The sequence below is a fragment of the Eschrichtius robustus genome, chromosome 4, assembly GCF_028021215.1.
Source record: "Eschrichtius robustus isolate mEscRob2 chromosome 4, mEscRob2.pri, whole genome shotgun sequence".
Classification (NCBI taxonomy): Eukaryota; Metazoa; Chordata; class Mammalia; order Artiodactyla; family Eschrichtiidae; genus Eschrichtius; species Eschrichtius robustus.
The window spans coordinates 36,783,650-36,799,354 of NC_090827.1; the positions used below are offsets into that span (position 1 = coordinate 36,783,650).

The following is a 15,705-nucleotide window of genomic DNA, read 5'->3' on the forward strand; positions in this document are numbered from 1 at the left end:
AGTGTACTATTGAATTTTGCTCACAGTAAGTTATTCTTGAAAAGCCTCTTTAAGTTATTTGGGGTGGGGTAGTTTGCATCCGTAAGACTCTAGTTTTCCTTCACATGTAATTAGGAAATAACTTATGTGCTGGAGGAGGCACTGGTGTGGTCTTTGTCCAGTTAGGAAAGTGAAAAGTAAGCTTCGTTGAAGGTTCTGCGATCTTTGCTGCCCCTGAAGAGGAATGGATGCAAAAAGTCAGATTCGGAAGCCATTACCCATTTCAAGTACTTAATCATTTATGAAGAAATGTTTATTAACTCATTGTGTGATTTGGGGATGGAAGAATAAGGCTCAAGAAGTGTTGAAATTCTGATTCCTGTAGAGTTCACATCAAGGAACTTCATATTCTCTCATATTTTATTTAATATTTATTCAAGCTGTGGTTCTCTGAGGGTCTTACTCTGGGACCAACTGAGGATGCGCCCACGTAGTCGCATTTATTCATCCATGTATATTTAGGAGTACCTTTTCTTTGCCAGGCACTGAACAAAGACATAAAACTTTAAAAGGGAACAGGTTGTCATTTGGATATAATGTTAGGATGGATCCTCATCTAGCAAATGCCTACATTAATTTTTCAGTATCTCCCCCACCACGTGTGAGAAGAGTATATCCAGCAATTGTAATATACATCCTGGCTCTTGACTAAATTGGAAGCTGTGAATGTCCTCACCATGTTTTGTGTCCTCTGCAACCTATTTGTCTCCATTCTTCAGCGTAAATCCGAAGACCTTGTTTCTCCTTCTAACAAAAAGCAGAAAGGGACTTCCCTGGTGGCGTAGTGGTTAAGAATCCGCCTGCCAATTCAGGCGACACCGGTTCGAACCCTGGTCCGGGAAGATCCCACACGCTGCGGAGCACCTAAGTCTGTGCGCCACAACTGCTGAGCCTGCGCTCTAGAGCCCGCGAGCCACAACTACTGAGCTTGCGTACCACAACTACTCAAGCCCACGTGCCTACAGCCCGTGCTCTGCAACAGGGAAGCTACTGCAACGAGAAGCCCGTGCACCGCAAGGAATAGTAGCCCCCGCTCGCCGCAACTAAAGAAAGCCCGCGTGCAGCAATGAAGACCCAACACAGCCAAAAAAAATAATAAGTAAATAAATAAAAAGGCAGAAAGGATTCTCCTCAGCTGAGTCTGTAGAAGACCCTCAGGGAAAGAGGGTATTATTCTTTTCTCTAGTTACAATTTATAAAATGGCTGTCAGTTCCCCAAATTCTTTTTTGGGAATGTTATGAAATGAGGACAGTGTGGTGTTTTTGAGGCAGCTGATCACCTTCTACCTATGGGTGACCTTCTAGAAATGTGTCCAGATGTTGGTGCAGGTCTTGTCACACCAGAAAGAACTAGACAGTCTGCTCCTCAGAGCTTTAGGTAGCCACAGATGTGTTTTTTATTGCAGTAACTTCAGTGAGAGAAAAAGGCAACTTTTTCTCTTTTGTTTTAAGAAAAACAAAATTGGAAGGAAAGAGCTTATGCTACCATATTGGCAATTTCCAGCTGTATTATGTTCACTAATCCAGAACTGGGAAAAACAGCTTCTAATGCTAAAAGTTACAGAGAGGTAGCATCTGGTCTTAAATTTTTGCTTTCTCCCTGTATTGAAGGCCTGAGATTCTCAAGTTGTTCTTGAACTTGACCCTGCTAGTTTATAATATGCTGTATTTTAACTACACCACAGTGCTGGTGAAAGAAGCCTTTACACTAAAAAAGCATATGGATTTGATAACCCACCCTGGGAAATCAAGGACACCTGTTTTGTTTTGTTTTGTTTTTGCTGTAAACATTTTTTGAAAGTCTAAACATAAAGCACTGGTCCAATTCATTAATATTTTGGAATGAATTTAGTTATGTGCCATAATAGAAATGGATTGTGGCGTTTTTTTGTAGTTGAAAAGATCAAAATTTTCACATTATCAGTTAAAATCACGTTAGTAAGAAACATTTTGAAAATTGAATTTATCTTAAATAAATGTGGTGTCAAGTATGCAAGCAGAGAAAATCCCTCAGAGATGTAGATGTGCATTTTTAAGAATGAAAAGAACCGCATACCTTGGAAATCATTTGCTGATATCTAAACTATTCCTGAATTTTTATAGACTGTAATTTGTTTATTTCAAATGGCTGTACAGTTTTAATTAGTTTCACTGTGGTAGAATTAGTTCATTGAAGTAGATTCACTCCACTGCAAGATGAACAGCAGCCTTATGGACCACAGATTTCCAACATAAACTATAATTCATAAAAGGTCAATACAACTCTTTTCTTTGTGGCTGGGTAACCATTTATGTCTGAGGTGAAGATGTTAATATGGAGATTTTGTGAGCTAGGAAAGAAGACGAACGCTAACATTCTAATTTATGACCTTTCATATAAGGCCAAATGTAAAGGCAACTTCAATTGTTTTATATCTCAGGGCCAGCACACAGCAGATGTATGAAATTTGGAGTGTTAGACATAAACTTTTATTACTAAATTATAAATAATTTCTCCCACTTATACTGTTCACCTTTCAAGTTCATCTTGATTAAAATACAAGAGCAGCGTCACACCAATTTCACTGAATTTTACAGTTGAGAGCGGTTTTCTAGAGTTCAGAGTGGCGCATAAAGCATCACTGCATTTGGAAGACTTTCCTCATAGGAGTTCAGACCCTGAGCCCATCTCTTCTGAAATTCAAGTTATACCAAAATGATGGTCGATGACGTCTGAACATTTATTTAAACATCTCAAATGTTATATCTGAAACCCAGTGCCCATGATGTAGAATATATCACATCTTTTGGGAAAAATAAAAGGCACACCACTGTTTTTTCTGAGAAATTTGGCCCACAGTCAATAAGCATATATTACTTCTCAGAAGATATTCGACAACAAGAGTACCTTTTTCTTATTGTCTTTAACAAAAAATTTTCACATTCCATGATAGAAGGTAGATAACAGTGGTCCAAATACCCAAATCTAGGATGTGACAGGTGTTTTTATTGTCCAGTCTGAAGCTCCAAGTGCAAGCCAGCACTTCATAGAGTTAATGCACCGCTGGAATAAGACAGCCAAAGTTACTAGAAGCATAACACTAATTTAGATATTAAAATCTGCTTTGGAGACTGTTGACCAATCCAGTTTCATGTTTGCATTTCTCATCATCAGTGTCATGAACATAACACAATCACCCACATGTCCACAGGGCTGTTGGGTGTTTTATAAAATAAGCTAGACGTGATATTGTTACCCAACTGGGTTTGTTTGCCTGAGGCTCAGCAAGCCAAATGCTCAGATGCTGAGGTTTGCAGCAGAGAAAAGTTTATTCACAAGGCAGCCAAGTGAGGAGAAGGGACAATAAATCTTAAAACCGCCTCCTTCAAAGGCGAGGGGCTCAGGATATTTACGGGATAAAGGTGAGGCATAGGAAGCGTGGAGAGAGGTGACTAGAGATAAGAACAAGGTGAGGTGATCATCATTCTGCGCAAGCGCAACTATGCTACAGGCTTTTACACGGGACACATGTTCAGAGAATGGCGGTGCCAGCATGTTTTGAGGGTGGAGTTTTGGATCCTCTGATGTCAACAGGTCACCTATTGGACAGCTTAATGGGAAGGTCAGTGGTCCTAACCAGTCTTAACCTACCTGAGCTTGAACTGGAGACACAGGTGACTCCAAGTTTCTAAAAAAACAACTTGGGCAAACATCTTGTTGTTTAGGCTGCATGATGCTTGGAGGACATGCAAGTTTTTGTAAAAACAAAGTGAGTTTGATCAATGAAGGCAGGTTACAGTTTATTATTTATTAATGGCTAATTGACGACTGCCCTTGATTTCAATACCTTCTCTTACGCACATGAAACACTGAAGGACATAGTTTTTCAAAGGCATAAGTACAAAGAACTATAGAAGTTTGGAACAAAAAAACGAAGTGGCAAAAGTTCATCTCAGTATTTTTATGTTAGCATTTGCCTATTTTAAGAATAATAAATTCAAGAGAATGAAAAGACAAGCTACAGATTGGGAGAAAATATTTGCAACAGACACATCTGATAAAGGACTGTTATCTAAAATATACAAAGAACTCTTAAAACTCAATTTTAAAAAATGAACAATTGGATTGAATAATGGACAAAAGATCTGAAAAGACACCTCACCAAAGAAGATGTACAAATGGCAAATAAGCATATGATGATATGTCATTAAGGAAATGCAAATTAAAACTGCAAAGAGATACCACTATATACCCATTAGAATGGCCCAAATCCAAAATACTGGACACACCAAACACTGAAGATGTGGAGCAATAGGAACCCTGAGTCATTGCTGGTGGGAATGCAAAATGGTACAGCCACTTTGGAAGACAGTTTGGCCATTTCTTACAGAAGTAAACACACTCTTATCATAGAGTTCAGCAATTGCGCTCCTTGGTATTTATTCAAGTGAATCGAAAACTTATGTCTATACAAAAACCCACACACAGACGTTTATAATAACTTTATTCATAACTGCTAAAACTTGGAAGCAACCAAGATATCCTTCAGTAAGTGAACGAATAAATAAACTGTGGTACATTCAGACAATGGAATGTTATCCAGAGCTAAAAAGAAATGAGTCATCAAGCCATGAAAAGACATGGAGGAACCCTAAATGCATATTACTAAGTGAAAGAAGCCAATCTGAAAAGGCTACATACTGTATGATTCCAACTGAATGATATTTTGGAAAAGGCAAAACCATGAAGACAGTAAAAAAATCAGTGGTTGCCAGGGGTCAGTGGGGAGAGAAGGATAAATACACAGGCGAGGCACAGATGATTTTGGAGACCCTGGAACTGCTCTGTATGATGCGATAATGGTGGATACATGTCATTATATCTTCATCAAAACCCATAGAGTGTACACCATCAAAGTGAACCCTAATATAAACTATGGACTTGGGGTGATTATGATGTGTCAGTGTAGGTTCATCAGTTCTTACAACTAAACCATGTAAGCTAAACTAAATCTTGTCATGCTATTTTTATGACTTTAAAACTCCTTAATAAATTAATGTTTGTGTTCAGGGTTTTGAAGACTTGTTCTCAGTGGACCAGTATTCCGAAAAAGTCTTGCACATGTTTTCTTTGTATAATAAAAGATGCTGGGGGAAAAAAACCCGGTAAAATATGGAAGTTTGCTTTGTGGGTTAGTAAAAGCCAATTCTAAGCTGCTGAGGGGGTTCTGGGCACAACTACATTTTGGTAAACATTTTTGGCTTGTGAACTAAATCATGGTGCCCACCCTGTTTATCTGCTTGGGCCCTTACATATCTTTGCTCCTTGGAAAAGGTTGCAGCTGCTCTGCAGATGAAACATGTCCTTAAAATTCTTCCTTGTCCCCTGCCCACCAGTCATAATGACTCCATGAAGGCTCTTTGGTAAAGGGAAAGAGGCTATAAATAAAAAATTCTGTTTTGAATAATTGAAACAATCGGTGCAGAATATAGTACAATTTGATGTCTTTTGTGAAGGCTTTTGGGGATGGGGCTTTATATCCTATTATGTTGTGGGGTTTTCGGGGGCAGCTAATTAATTTATTTAAATGACACTTTACCTAAATTTTTAAAATTTACATTATATTTTATATTGCAAGAACTTCAAATACAGCTCTTTTCAATAAATCTACAATTATGTGGTCTTTACCCAAAGGGAGCTCTTATAAAAGCATATAAGGAAGTCCCTCTTTTCTACCAAATCACACCTAGTCATTCTCTGTCCCCTGTGTCAATCAAAGGTTCATTTCTTCTGCCTTTAGCTAAGAGAAGCTTACAAGAGGGTGAACTCATTTTTGTCTTAGGAAAAAAATCTGTATTTTAGATCCTGTAACACTTAAACAGGGTTAAAGATCTGTTTAAAGATATCATCGCTTTGTTTATAGCATTACAAATTTGGAATAGAAGTAAAGTATAAATTTTAAGCTGATGAGGGTATGTGTGTAGGAGAAAAAGGAATCAAGTCCTGGCATACTAGTTTTCTTCTTTTTCCTCTCCCTTGAATGGCAAGAACATTGAGAATTCATGCAAAGTTCCAAACCAAGTTCCCATAGCAGCACTTAAATAATGTCTGTACACCATTTCCAATTAGAACTAGTTTGTAATGCAACGCACTTTATGCCTTTATAATACGAGTTACTTCAGTGATTTTAATTTTTTGTGTCGATTATCGTCGCTATGGAAACAATCTCTTGCTAAGAAAGACTTCGTCTTCACACATTTAAGCAAAATCCAAAAGTGGATTTAAAGGTCCGAGACTGTTTGTTTTATTTATTTATTTGTATTTAATTATTCAAATTCAGGGCATTTCTTGAGTATGTATAGATATTACTTTCGCAGTGAATTCCAGTTTCTTATGCCTTCAAGTTATTTTTTAACATTTCTGCCTAAAAGAAATCCTGGTTAAAATATCCCTTCCAGTGTTGCTTTTTCCTTTGCGGGAGTGGGGGAGGGAGGACTGGTGGTGTTTGCTTTCTGTTAGAAAAGAGCCCCAGCGCTTTCCACCTTGACTCCGGGCGCCAATTTCGCCTTCAGGCAAACCAGGATTCTGGGATTAGCGCGCTCTGGCGCGGTGGGCCTTTTAGGTCCTCTCGGGCTGCCGTAGGCATGGAAAGCAATGATTGGCTGAGACAGAAAAGCGCCGCCGCCTCGGCGATTTCAGTTTCGGTTTCGACTGGTTGGTCGGCTGAGGTCGGGCTTGTGGGGTGCCCGGGGTCGGGGTGCCGATTCCGGCCGCGAGGTGAGCCACGCGGCCGCGCGGTCAGTCCGAGGCCTCAGTGTTCCGTCGCCCCGGGCAGGGTTCGTGAGCAGCATCCCCGAGCCGAGCCGGGCCTGCAGCCCCTGGAGGGCCCGGGAGCGAGCGGGAGCGAGCGCGGACTCCGGAGCCTGCGGGTGGCGGGTCCCCACGCTCACGCTCGGTCCTCGGCGCCTGTCGTGCCCGGGAGATCTGGGACCGCCGGCGCCGGGCTTCCCGAGCTCGGTCCTGAGAACCCCACCCCAAGGGCAGCCTAGATCGCGCGGGGAGAAACGGCATCGGCCGGGCCCCACGAGGTGCCTTCCGAGGCCGCTCATGGTGGTCGAAGTACGCTGGGAAGCCCGACATGAGCCCTGGGGTTCGGCGGGAAAGCGGACCCGAACACAGGGTCAGGCTTCGCCTGGAATTGCCTGGCCTCCGCTGCATCGGGGTGGCTGCGCCTGACTCCCAGGAATTAAGGGCTGGACTAGCCCACCTTCCCGAGTTGTCAGGTTGGGGATGCCCACAGTTGCATGGTGTTAAGTCCTGTCACCACGGCTTTTGTGAGCAGGCGTGTGCGCGCGCGGTCAGCCCGTATTTTCGTTTAAGGTGTCTAGAACTGGGATGATGCAGATAATCTCGAGAGTGATTTGGTGTGTCCTTTCCCTACCCCTTATTAGTACAAGACGGTTATAGAAAAAATGGAAATACAGAAACGTTTAGTGAAGAAAATAACGTTCATGGCACCCTTCCGCCTACAGTCTCTGTTCTGGGCTAGTTTGTATTTGAGCTAAGGCTGTACCCATTTTATCACTTAACAGTATATTTAGTTTTTCACTTTCATTTAGAAATCATTCCTAAATATAATTTCTAATTTTGTATTTTCTTTTGATTGGCTACCTAAATCATCATTGTGTATAGGTCCTATCCATCATTTAACCATTTCCCGGCTGTGGGGCATTTAGGGTGTTTGTGAATTTTTGCTTCATTTTAGTATACCAGGTAATACTTTGATAAACATTTTTTAAAAAAAAAATATTTCAGATGATTAACTTGGACTGATTCTGAGGAGTGAAATTATTAGAATAGATGCTGTGATCTTGTGGGGTCTTTTTTAGGTCTTCATACACATGGCCAGGTTGTTTGCCAAAAAAAGTTTTAGTAGTTTCCATCATTCACGTTTGTGCCTTTTTCACCAAAAGTAATTCTTTTCTAGGATATCAACTGGCAGGGCTGAGCCTCTTTGGATTTTTTTTTTTTTTATATATAGTGGTATGTGGCAATTCCGCTTGCTTGAATTTTGTGCAGGATTCTTCAGAGGGTGTTATTGTGTGTGTGTATTTGTATTATTGGAGTTACTGCATAGGCCCTGACTGAATGTTAGAGCAAGATGATCCCTTAAGCGATCGTCTGGCATAACTCCCTTATTTTGCAGGTGAGGAACCTGGGGCCTGAGAGGTGAAATGATGAGTTATCCAAGGCACACAACTAATTAAGTAGCAGAGCTGGGATTAGAACTCAGGGTTCCCACATCCCAAGTGAGTACTCGTTATGCTGCAACAGGTGGTCTCTCACTGAACTGTGACATACGTAGTATTAGAATTTTAAAAGATGTTTACATCACTTGGATTATTCAACAGTTTATTTTTTTATTGAAGTGTAGTTGACTTACAATACTGTGTTAGTTTCAGGTGTACAGCAAAAGTGATTCAGCTATGTATATATAATTTGTATCTATATATAATATGTATATATATATTTTTTCATATTCTACGGTTTCAGATTTGGGCCAGGTAACAGAGATTGTAATCATCTGAGTGATCTGTAGCACTGAAAAATGGGAAAAGTGACGTTTTCATGGTCAGGACTAGCAATTCATTATTTGGAATGGCAATCCCGTCAAGATTTTTTTTGACAGTTGTTTTCATATTCTTTATATGTTGGAATAAAATATCTAATAAGTTATGATTTATACTCTGTCATGTGGTTAGAACTTAGCTGTTGGTTCTCATTTGTTAACCCTTGAAGGTTTTTTAAAAACTCCTTGTTGCCTTAAGATCAGAGAACAATGGTTTTAGGGCTTATAACAGAGTTTCTCAACCTCAGCTGACATTTGGGGGCAGATCATCCTTTGTTGTGGAGGACCTCCGTCCTATGCTTTGTAGAGTGTTAAGCCGAATCCCTGGCCTCTACCTACTAGATATCAGTGGCACCACTCTCCGCAGTCAAGAGAATCCAAAATGTCTTCAGACATTTCTGAATGTCCCTGAGGGTGGGGTTTAAAATCGCTGCTGGTGGAGAACCACTTGCTTATGGAAATTATTTGGGGAACTTTATACAACATAAATTACAGTGCTCCTTACCTAGAGAGTCTGACTGGGAGTTGGCTTCAGGAATCTGCATTTAACAAGCCATCTGTGTTGATTCGGGTGCAGCTGGTTCTTGGACAATACAGAAACATTTCTGTTTTCTCCATCTTTCTTTAATTTGGTGGTCAGTAATAGAGATATTACTAGGTTATAGCTGTTCACATGCATGGATGATGCCGTCCTCATCACTGTGCCCGTAGCTGGGAGAGGAGGGGAAGGGACAGGGCTTTTCCTTGGCACTGCCCTTAAGTGCTGCTTCCTCAGGCCTGGGCAGTGTGCTTAGGTACCAGGGTTACTAAATGAGTAACACGTTTTCCTTGTCCCCGAGAAGCTTAGAACCCCGTGTGGGAGACTGGTCAGCAAACAGGAAAACTGCAGAACAGCCCGCCCAGGGCAATGACTGCGAGTGGAGAGAGGTGCTCTGGGCGCGCAGAGGGCCAACTCAGCGTGGCCCCTGGGAGAGAGGGGAGGCAGGTAGCCCCCTGTGGGTGGGGAGGAGGGATTGGTCTGAAGCCTCCGGAAGAGGGCAACGTATCCGCTGTCTCGGAAGGGAGATATACAGAGAGTTGTGTTTCTCCGTGTCTGATGCCCTCTCTGACAATGACGTGTTAGTCTACAGCTGCGTTTACTTGGGTTGTAGTGTTGGGTTTCATTGCAGTTTTTTCCTTTTCAATTTTTTTCACCCTAAACTGTAAATACTTCAAGAGTAGGTGAAAGTTTACAGTGAACATTGCCAAGAAACAAGGATTTGCATGTCTCCTTGTATATTTCTTTCTGTTTGACCATTTTTAAATATCGTCACAGGCTAATTTACAGTACTTTGTCACTTTCGGTGTTTCCCCCCCCCCCCCCCCCCCCCCCGGTACTGCTACTCTCCAGATAGATCTCTCACTGTCTCTATGGCCATTCCCCAGGTTTAACACCTATTCAAAAGGGCAGCTGTACCTCTGAAAGGGCTTCGGCTTTGGGGTCAAGCCTTAGTTCTGTGCACCCCCTCCCAGGGTTGCTATGTGAATTGCTGAGGAATGTAGTGTGGCCTGGCACATAGTGGATGAATAAAATTTGGTTCTTTTTTCCTCCCCATTCTTCTAATTAAAAAAATCTCTGCAAGGCAGTAGGCAGATATTCTTGTACCAGACCTCTCAGTAGCTTCTACCAGAAAATATACTGCTTTTGACTTAATAGCCATTTATGAAAATAGGTCATTTAAAAGCCTGAGTAGGAGTCAGGGAAGGGAGAGGAGGCCTAGAGGGTGATTATGGCTTTAATTTTGAAGAGAAGTTTTATCAAGGTGACCCTGAAGCAAGAAAGCCTTTTCCCTCTTATATGTTTATGGTTCGAGAGGCTTTTTTCTTCCTTCAGAAACAGAACTGTTCCTTCTGCCTTATCCAATTTAAAAGATGAAAACTTAAACTTACGTGAGCCAAGTCGGGAAAATTGTGGTGTCGAGACCAATTGACTCATACAAAATGGATTTATGGGCGAGTCATTAAGTAACAGGGAGTACCATGGAAGCCTAATGAAGATGAATGTAAAAGATATGCTCTCCTAAAGTAATGGATAAAATGTGTTTGAAGCAACCATCCTCTTTCCAAATAACTTAAAACAAAATTTTTTTTCAAGAGATTTAGCACAATGTCAATGTTCTAGAGAGTAAATGAGAAGCTTGGTACTAGTCTCTCCTTTCACATGGCTTCCAGTCTTTTGAGGGAGAAAAGACTCCTATTTTAAAAAAGTAAAGCATATAAAAGAGAGTAAATAGTGACAGGTAACCAAATGGGAAACTCTGATGGCAGAACTCAGTGAGAGGGCCTGTCTCCAATCTGCAAGCATGCAAGTCTCTGCTTCAGACCTTCCTAGGGTCCCCATCACTGACACAAGTATTTCCCTTGCTTACCAGTTCATAGGCGTCTTCTAGGCTTTTGCAAACAGATTCTAGGTCCTGCCCCAGAACTACCGAATGAGGATCTCCAAGTGATGCCGATGATTCACTTTTGGGAAACGGGCCTAGAGGCTCAGGGCTGCGTGCTCTCAGCCTGACTTGCTCTGCTCCCTTGATGGTGGCCCTGCTCCCTTCTGCAGCTGTTTGTCCTCCTTGCCTAGGAAGCATTTTCCCCTCACACCCAAACGCTGTCTAATGCCTTTGCTAAGATTTCTCTCCTTTCAGGCTGGTGGACTCCTTTTCCTCCATACTCAGCTCAGGTTCACCTCCCGAAATCTTTCTTTCATCTCCAAGGCCTGGTCTAAGCCACTCTTCCGTATGTGCTGTTCTCTGCATCATTTTATCCAAATGCATACAGCTTTTTAAAGACTTCTCCATTTGTATGTTTCTGTCCCCTTTGGAGTGTCAACTCTGAGGGCCCAAGGCCATGTCTTATGGGTGTTACATCCCCAGCCTAAGTGCCTGACAGGTAGGTGCTGCGTAAAAATTTGAAGCGTTGAATGCCTTCAGGAAGAGAGTGATGTTAATTGGGGTAGAGATGAGACTTCATGGCAGAGGCATGATCTTTGATGAGTTTAGAAGAAGAATATGTCCATGCCTTTTTAAAAGGTGAGGAAAATAGTAACATTTTTAAAATAACTAATATCATCAGTTAAGCAACTATCAGTCTAGGTTTGTATTCTTTTATCTGTCTTTAACTTTTTTCTTTTTTCTAAAAAATGGAAAATTTTATTTGAGCCAAATTTGAGGATCCTAACCCAGGAAGAGCATCTCAGAAACTTTCAGAACTGTTCTCTGTCATTGACTTTTTTTTTTTTAACATCTTTATTGCAGTATAATTGCTTTTCAATGGTGTGTTAGTTTCTGCTTTATAGCAAAGTGAATCAGCTCTACATATACATATATCCCCATATTTCCTCCCTCTTGTGTGTCCCTCCCACCCTCCCTATCCCACCCCTCTAGGTGGTCACAAAGCACCGAGCTGATCTCCCTGTGCTATGCGCCTGCTTCGCACTAGCTATCTCTTTTATATTGGTAGTATATATAAGTCCATGCCACTCTCTCACTTCGTCCCAGCTTACGCTTCCCCCTCCCTGTGTCCTCAAGTCCATTCTCTACGTCTGCGTCTTTATTCCTGTTCTGCCCCTAGGTTCTTCAGAACCAATTTTTTTTTTTAGATTCCATATGTATGTGTTAGCATACAGCATTTGTTTTTCTCTTTCTGACTTACTTCACTCTGTATGACAGACTCTTAAGTCCATACACCTCACTACAAATGGCTCAATTTCGTTTCATTTTATGGCTGAGTAATATTCCATTGTATACATGTACCACATCTTCTTTATCCATTCAGCTGTTGATGGACACTTAGGTTGCTTTCATGTCCTGGCTATTGTAAATAGTGCTGCAATGAACATTGTGGTACATGACTCTTTCTGAATTATGGTTTTCTCAGGGTATATGCCCAGTAGTGGGATTGCTGGGTCATATGGTAGTTCTATTTTTAGTTTTTTAAGGAACCTCCATACTGTTCTCCATAGTAGCTGTATCAATTTACATTCCCACCAGCAGTGCAAGAGGGTTCCCTTTTCTCCAAACCCTCTACAGTATTTATTCTTTGTAGATTTTTTGATGATGGCCATTCTGACTGGTGTGAGGTAATTCCTCATTGTACTTTTGATTTGCATTTCTCTAGTGATTACTGATGTTGCGCATCCTTTCATGTGTTTGTTGGCAAACTGTATATCTTCTTTGCAGAAATGTCTGTTTAGGTCTTCTGCTCATTTTTGCATGGGTTGTTTGTTTTTTTGATATTGAGCTGCATGAGCTTCTTCTATATTTTGGAGATTAATTCTTTGTCAGTTGCTTCGTTTGCAAATATTTTCTCCCATTCTGAGGGTTGTCTTTTTGTCTTGTTTATGGTTTCCTCTGCTGTGGAAAAGCTTTTAAGTTTCATTAGGTCCTATTTGTTTATTTTTGCTTTTATTTTCATTTCTCTAGAAGGTGGGTCAAAAGGATCTTGCTGTGATTTATGTCATAGAGTGTTCTGCCTATATTTTCCTCTAAGAGTTTTATAGTGTCTGCCCTTATTACATTTAGGTCTTTAATCCATTTTGAGTTTATTTTTGTGTATGGTGTTAGGGAGTGTTCTAATTTCATTCTTTTACATGTAGCTGTACAGTTTTCCCAGCACCACTTATTGAAGAGGCTGTCTTTTCTCCATTGTATATTCTCGCCTCCTTTATCAAAAATAAGGTGACCATATGTGTGTGGGTTTACCTCTGGGCTTTCTATCCTGTTCCATTGATTTATATTTCTGTTTTTGTGCCAGTACCATACTGTCTTGATTACTGTAGCTTTGTAGTATAGTCTGAAGTCAGGGAGCCTGATTCCACCAGCTCTGTTTTTCTTTCTCAAGATTGCTTTGGCTGTTCGGGGTGTTTTGTGTTTCCATACAAATTGTGAAATTTTTTGTTCTAGTTCTGTGAAAAATGCCATTGGTAGGTTGATAGGGATTGCATTGAATCTATAGATTGCTTTGGGTAGTATAGTGATTTTCACAATGTTATTTCTTCCAATCCAAGAACATGGTATAACTCTACAACTGTTTAATTTCTTTCATCAGTATTTTATACTTTTCTGCATACAGGTCTTTTGTCTCCTTAGGTAGGTTTATTCCTAGGTATTTTTTTCTTTTTGTTGCAGTGGTAAATGGGAGTGTTTCCTTAATTTCTCTTTCAGATATTTCATCATTAGTGTATAGGCATGCAAGAGATTTCTGTGCATTAATTTTGTATCCTGCAACTTTACCAAATTCATTCTAGTAGTTTTCTGGTAGAGTCTTTAGGATTCTCTTTGTACAGTGTCATGTCATCTGCAGACAGTGACAGCTTTACTTCTTTGCCGATTTGGATTCCTTTTATTTCTTTTTCTTCTCTGATTGCTGTGGCTAAAACTTCCAACACTATGTTGAATAATAGTGGTGAGAGTGGGCAACCTTGTCTTGTTCCTGATCTTAGTGGAAATGCTTTCAGTTTTTCACCATTGAGAATGATGTTGGCTGTGGGTTTGTCATATATGGCCTTTATTATGTTGAGGTAAGTTCCCTCTATACCTGCTTTCTGGTGAGTTTTTATCATAAATGTGTTGAATTTTGTCAAAAGATTTTTCTGCATCTATTGAGATGATCATATGATTTTCCTCCTTCAGTTTGTTAATATGGTGTATCACATTGGTTGATTTGAGTATATTAAAGAATCCTTGCATCCCTGGGATAAACCCCACTTGATCATGGTGTATGATCCTTTTACTGTGCTGTTGGATTCTGTTTGCTCGCATTTGTTGAGTATATTTGCATCTATGTTCATCAGTGATATTGGCCTGTATTTTCTTTCTTTGTGACATCTTTGTCTGGTTTTGGTATCAGGGTAATGGTGACCTTGTAGAATGATTTTGGGAGTGTTCCTCCCTCTGCTATATTTTGGAAGAGTTTGAGAAGTTTAGGTGTTAGCTCTTCTCTAAATGTTTGATAGAATTCACCTGTGAAGACATCTGGTCCTGGGCTTTTGTTTGCTGGAAGATTTTTAATCATAGTCTCAATTTGAGTGCTTGTGATTGGTCTGTTTATATTTTCTATTTCTTCCTGGTTCAGTCTCGGAAGGTTGTGTTTTTCTAAGAACTTGTCCATTTCTTCCAGGTTGTCCATTTTATTGGCATATAATTGCTTGTAGTAATCTCTCATGATCCTTTATATTTCTGCAGTGTCTGTTCTTACTTCTCCTTTTTCATTTCTAATTCTATTGATTTGAGTCTTTTCCCTTTTTTTCTTCATGAGTCTGGCTAATGGTTTATCAATTTTGTTTATCTTCTCAAAGAACCAGCTTTTAGTTTTATAGATCTTTGCTATTGTTTCCTTCATTTTTTTTCATTTATTTCTCATCTGATCTGTATGATTTCTTCTGCTAATTTTCGGGTTTTTTTGTTCTTCTTTCTCTAATTTATTTAGGTGTAATGTTAGGTTGTTTATTTGAGATGTTTCCTGTTTCTTGAGGTAGGATTGTATTGCTATAAACTTCCCTCTTAGAACTGCTTTTGCTGCATCCCATCGGTTTTGGGTCGTTGTGTTTTCATTGTCATTTGTTTCTAGATATTTTTGATTCCCTCTCTGATTTCTTCAGTGATCTCTTGGTTATTTAGTAGTGTAATGTTTAGCTTCCATCTGTTTGTATTTTTTACAGATTTTTTCCTGTAATTGATACCTAGTCTCATAGTGTTGTGGTTGGAAAAGATTCTTGATACAATTTCAGTTTTCTTAAATTTACCAAGGTTTGATTTGTGACCCAAGATATGATCTATCCTGGAGAATGTTCCATGAGCACTTGAGAAGAAAGAGTATTCTGTTGTTTTTGGATGGAATGTCCTATAAATATCAATTAAGTCCATCTTGTTTAATGTGTCATTTAAAGCTTGTGTTTCCTTATTTTCATTTTGGATGATCTGTCCATTGGTGAGAGTGGGGTGTTAAAGTCCCCTACTATGATTGCGTTCCTGTCGATTTCCCCTTTTATCGCTGTTAGCATTTGCCTTATATATTGAGGTGCTCC

General features: G+C 40.2%; 1 protein-coding gene across 2 annotated transcripts in view; it reads left to right on the plus strand.

The window, feature by feature from the left end:
• Window positions 1-6,710: 6,710 nt before the first annotated feature.
• Window positions 6,711-15,705, plus strand: part of LSM6 (LSM6 homolog, U6 small nuclear RNA and mRNA degradation associated) — a 40,723-nt gene continuing 31,728 nt past the window's right edge. For both annotated transcript variants that reach the window (XM_068542582.1, XM_068542581.1), the window contains exon 1: window positions 6,711-6,796. The gene's annotated coding sequence lies outside the window, so the exon portion shown is untranslated. The remainder of the gene's footprint in view (window positions 6,797-15,705) is intronic.